Source organism: Haplochromis burtoni, unplaced genomic scaffold (genome assembly GCF_018398535.1).
Source record: "Haplochromis burtoni strain Fernald_Lab_line unplaced genomic scaffold, NCSU_Asbu1 Contig_3386, whole genome shotgun sequence".
In the NCBI taxonomy this organism is placed as follows: Eukaryota; Metazoa; Chordata; class Actinopteri; order Cichliformes; family Cichlidae; genus Haplochromis; species Haplochromis burtoni.
This window is the reverse complement of record NW_024585747.1, coordinates 1,202-7,083: the sequence shown is the minus strand read 5'-3', so window position 1 is coordinate 7,083 and position 5,882 is coordinate 1,202. Positions and strand designations below refer to the sequence as shown.

Here is a 5,882-nt window from a genome sequence, read left to right as displayed (position 1 = left end):
ACAGTGCAAATGCAAATTCCTTGCTGAAAGTTTAACCAAAAGGCATTTCCAGTAGAAATGGGCTGACATATCCTGAGCATAACCATGTATAATATCCACTGAAGTTAAAAAGAGGTGCTTTGCAACATTAAACTGCAGTGTGCAGTACGTATTTTTCGGACCATAAGGTGCACGGGATTATAAGGCACATTAAGCGAAACAAAGCAGTCAGATAAATCAAACTTTATTAAACTCATTCTTCTTGCTTCCTCCACTTCTGTACCATTGATTCATTAATGTTGAATTCTCTGGCAGCTGCTCTATTCCCATGTTGTTGCAGTATATTAATGACTAACCTCGTATTGTGGATGGATTATCTCAGTTGTTCTCCTGACTGAAGTTTGGTCCGTTTACAGCATCCTGCCATGCGATTGCATTTGTCTCTAACCATGAGGAACCTTCACGTTAACTTTTATAAGTGGAAAAGTGTTAGTGTTCGTCCTCCAGCTTCACTGTTTATGTTATGCTAACATAGCTGTGTCGCTAGCGATCACGTAGCACATCATTATATACCAGCTAGCCCAACTTCAGTAACCCTACAAACGTCACTGCTGTTTAGTTTCCTGTCTTCATTTATGTTGGAAGTGATAGCAGAGCTGTACGTTTGATTTTTCCAGAAATCTCTGTCAGAACATGCTATATCATGCTTAGGTAACTAGCGAAACTAGCGAGCTAACTTCCGCTAGCTTCCTGCTAACTTCTAACTCCGTTAAATGTAATAACTTTTGTTTTCATGGATGCCTGGAAGCTAAACTTCATAGTTACACCTGGTAAAGCAGCAATGCTGATCGTTTTATTAAAGATGAAAGAATTTAGACAGTTTTTAACTCTAGGTGATGCTGCAGTGTTCGTTTGCATACGGAGTTTAGGACCCAGATTACTCCCAGATTTAAGAGCATCTTAGTCCGACAAATACGACAATAACGACGGCCGCTTGCATGTTCTGCAAAAAAATGTGCTTTGTCGTGTATCTGACGGACAAACACCAAACCAGTTCCACATCACTGAAGTTGCACCATTTTTACAAAACCAATTCTGGTTCATCTGTTTCACTCAACAATCGGCCATGTGCGTATGAAAACAAAGGCACTGCGCATGCGCGTTTTACTCATATTCTATCGCGATATTTCATTTTCCTATCGTTGCCTAACATTATACCGGTATTACCGTGAACGGTATAATATGGCCCAGCCCTAATCCAAAGTATTCAGAATATGTTTCTGTCATTGAGTAACGTAATGGAATACATTTTAAGAGTAACCTTCCCAACACTGGTCTTCACACACAGTTAACACACACAGTTTTTTGACAAGTAATGTGTTGCGTGACATATTCACATATATGTATGACTGCTGAAAATGCTCACCATTGAAAATAGATATAACTTAAATAAATGTAATTATTAATCCCTGAGGAAACACATAATATCCTTAGAATAGGGCACTGGAGGTCGTGACCTAGTTTCTCAATGGTGCAACTAAAAAAAATCTTGCGTCACGCTGGTGCGATTAGCCGTTCAAGAAGAAGAAAAAAACCCAGTCTGAAAGTCTCTGTGTGGTTAACAACAGACACACATTATGCCCATATCATGGTCTAAACCAATCAGAGATAGTCAAGGGTGGGACCTCTTTTATTGACTGTGTTCCAGATATTCCTGTAGGTGCAGGCGGAGAGAGGGAGGTGAGTGGCCTAGGCCTGATAGAAGTAGATGTAGCTGTGGGTAATGAGAAAATCTTTTGAGAAAGATTAATAAATTTGTCATGAAGTTGAGGCTGATCCATCCGAAATTCATAGCCAGTGCTCTGACAGTGAGCCATCAACCTCTGAGGTTATGTTTAACACTGTTTCGGAGACAGCATTAGATGATGAGCCACATATGATCGACTCCGAGCCAGAGCCCGCTGACAGTAAAAGTGGGGCAAGTGTATACAATTCAAAGAGAGTGGCTTGACCAGTTTCACTGGCTAAGATACAGTAAAGCCAGTCAGTCTGCCCCAGGGCAGCTGTGGCTACAACTGTAGCTCGCCTTCACCAGTGTATGAATGTGGGAGTAAATGAATAGTGGTATTGTAAAGCGCTTTGAGGGGTCCCGAAATGCGCTATATAAATGCAATCCATTATTATTATTATTATTATTATTATTATTATTATTAAAGCTGACAACATGATGCGCAGCATTTACTGTGGTGCAATGGTGGTTTTTGATACGGGAGACATGGGCCATACCACAGAGTGGCATCGTGGGCATCAGCAGAAAAAGATGCTTGCACCCATGCTGCCCCGACATCATAACAGCTCAAATGTGCAGTTGATGTGATAGTGACGGGCTGCTGAACCAATCAACTGGAATTCTTTTGGAACACCAAAAATACTTTGGCTCACGTGGTTTCATGGAATTATGTAAAATAGTGTCGTGGAGTGTCATAATGCTATTAAAATCCTCACATATTTGAAACTGTAAAAGACAGACATAGCTTTGATTCAAGAGATGCATCTTGATGAGGTGGAATCATTAAAGTTGAAAAGAGACTGGGTGTCCCAAGTTTATCTTAGTGCATTTTCCAGTAGGAAAAGAGGCGTGGTTATATTGATTAGAAGAAATTTGGATTTTCAAGTACTCAATCATTATACGGATCTGGAGAGTAGATGGGTGGTCTTGGATGCATGTCTACAGGGGCAGAAAGTGACATTGGTCAACATATATGCCCCCAATTCTCCTCAACCACAATTTTTTCATGAAGTGTGTAGCACAGTGCGGAATATTGGAAATATAAATATTGTAATTGGTGGGGATTTTAACCAGGTCAGGGATGTGTTTTTTGATTAATCCTCTCGTCTTAGACCAAATAAGCACCCTGTAGATGCTGCTTTGGACGTTGTGTCAGAGGAGCTGAGCTTGTTGGATATATGAAGACTATATATATATATGAAGACCTGTATCCTCAAGAAAGAGACTATACTTTCTTTTCCCATCCTCACTTTACTTTCTGGTGTCTCGCTCTCTGGTGAGTCAAGTTGTCGGGTCCTCCATTGGTATTATTTCAGTAACTGATCATGCTCCCATTGAAAGTTTTGTCCTTGGGATAAACTAGTCTGTTTTGTTTCGCTTAATGCGTCTTATTCTCGAAAAGTAGGATAGTTGTTTCTGGGGTTTCACCTTAAAGCTTCATAATTATTGTTGTCACTGAGCAGTGTACTGTTTATTTGCTCTGCTTCTATTTTTCAGGGATAAATTACATATCTATACATTTTATGTCCCAGCTAAATAACAAGTCTGGTGGAGAAGCAGAGGAACAATTTCAGCCCTTTGGATTCAGCTCAGCCACTAGATTGGAAACAATGACTTCAACACAAAAGGTGAGAAAAATGATCACAGTTACACTGTTGCTGAAGTTGTGTGCACAGCTGGTTGTTAACAGCAGCTTTATCTTTTCCATCCTGGGCTCCTCTCTTGTAACCTTAGAAGTTACAAGAAAATACAAAGACCATATTTTATCAGCACTTGCTTACTTAGCACTTAGGCCGAGCAATAAGGCGGTAGACGATGAATAAGGCCCCCAAAGTGGAAGCGCCTTTCACCAACAACATCAGTTAGAGGGTGGGTGCCTGCTCTTTGTGAGACCTCTTTGTTCATCTTCTGGTCCCAATAGGAAATTCTCATGATTCACCGCAGGCCGCGTTGTTGAAGAATATTCGGGCTTCGAGTGATCGCATTTGTTGAGTGCCAGTCGGAAGATGATAGAGTTAAATAGTTTGATCTTGAGCCTAGCATTCAGGGAGGTCAATTTCCAAATAGGTTGGAGACATCAGAGAACACCGGCCGCCTTCTCTGCTTTGATGTTGACATCTCGATCAGAGATCCCGTCATTTGAGATGATGCTGACCAGATACATGAAATTCTCCACCTCTTCAGCACGTTGTTGGTTGATCATGACAGGAACTAGTGCATGTGCATAGCCAACTCGGAGTACCTTGGTCTTCTTGGCACTGATTCTTAAACCTACTTTCATGGTCTCCCTCTGCAGAGCTGCAGTTGACTCTTGGAGGTCTTACTGAGCCGAGCCCAACAAGGTGATGTTGCCTGGAAAAAAGTCCAAGTCGATGAGATTACACCCTTTTTTCCAGGGGACACCGATACTAGCTTGGTCAGCTGATCGTCGCATGATGAAGTCACTTGATAAAAGGAAGAGGAAAGGTGATAGTACGCATGCCAGTATTAATAATAATAATAATAATAATGGATTGGATTTATATAGCGCTTTTCAAGGCACCCAAAGCACTTTACCATGCCACTATTCATCTCAAAGAAATCTTCTCAGCCATCAGCCGTCTGGATGCAGCAGCGGGAGTTGGCATAGAGACCATGAAGGGCATATACAAACTGCTGGGGGACTCCATAGTGACGTAGGATAGCCTTCTTGAAATCGATGGAATTGATAAAACTCTTCCTTTGGTATTCCAATGTTTGTTCAATGATCGTGCGGAGAGTGAAGATTTGCTCGACACAGGACCGGCCACTCCAGCCTGCTCATCGTCCACTGCGCATCATGAAATTTCCCCTTGTGGGACTACTAAAGGTATATCAATCCCAATTCGAAAGAACGAGGCAAAGCAACTTCCCGGGTACTGACAGTAGCGTGATGCCCCACCAGTTGTTACATTCTCCCAAATCGCCTTTCTTCGGAAGTTTGATGACGCCTTTGGTCTCATCAGGTACACGCGATGTTGACCAGCTGGCGTTTAGGAGTCATGTAAGAGCGAATTCCAGCTGGGTTCCACCGTACTTCAACATTTCGGGGAGGGCCTCATCCAAGCCAGGGGCCTTTCCACTCTTGAGGACTCAGATCATTGTCTTGACTTCGGTAACACAGATTTGTCCGATATCGACTGGAAAAAGCTCCATGGAGGATGCCAGGTCTTCGGCCACCTGGTCCTGAACCGACTTCGCCAAACTACATTCATCAATGGGGTCCCATGAATGGTGGGAGGTACGAGTCGTATTCATATTAAAGCTGGGCCAATTTACCAGTTTGTAACGGAGTCTGTACATTCCATATTCCATAACGGGTAGTTTCTTCTGGGTCGAAATTTGATCGACCATCGAGCAGGTAACGACCTGAGGGCTTTCTTCCACTGCTGTCATCAAGGGTTGCTGATCATCTTCGCCCTGGTTCAATCGATGATGAGATTTGTTTGCTCTTTCCGTAGCAATCGAGGTTTTAAAAGGCGGGGTTGCTAACCCCATGCCCAACCCTCCTCCTTTCTCATACGGCCTTGGGACCGGCAATGGCAGAGTTTTTATCAGCACACAATATCATCAGCTAACTCACAATTTCTCATACAGTCATTTTCTCCAGTGATCAGTACTTCTTTTATTATGTCATTTTCCTTACAACTCCCATTGTAGCACTTCTTTGTAATGTGATATTATCTCCAGAATGTGGTGATAACACACCTACACGTGTTTGTTGACAGTCTTTGATTCCACTAATGGAGTAGTTTCAGTTTGTTCCACGACTGCATTTCACTCACTGCCTCTGTTTGTATCTCTGTCACTGCAGGACCAACATGAGAGCGAGAAGTCAGCGCTCTCAGGAGGCCGACAAACCTCACAGAACGAAACTAACGTAGAGTGTGGGGGATTCCCAGGGAACTTAAAAAACCAATATCCACGTGATACCTAGTGATGAGTGTGGAAGTATTTTACCGATTGGAAACTTAAAACACACCAACTCGCCACAGTGGAGTTAAAGCATACGCTGTGAGTTGGAAAGTCTTTTACCCAGTGCTGAACTTGAAACACACCAACTATCCACAGTGGAGTTAAAGCAACCAGCTGTGAC

General features: G+C 42.6%; 1 long non-coding RNA gene across 1 annotated transcript; it reads left to right on the top strand.

The window, feature by feature from the left end:
• The first annotated feature begins 1,251 nt into the window (after positions 1-1,251).
• LOC121813900 lies at positions 1,252-5,652 on the top strand. The gene is made up of 2 exons (XR_006053954.1): positions 1,252-3,396; positions 5,601-5,652. It is a non-coding gene; the product is annotated as an uncharacterized LOC121813900 (long non-coding RNA).
• Positions 5,653-5,882: the final 230 nt, after the last annotated feature.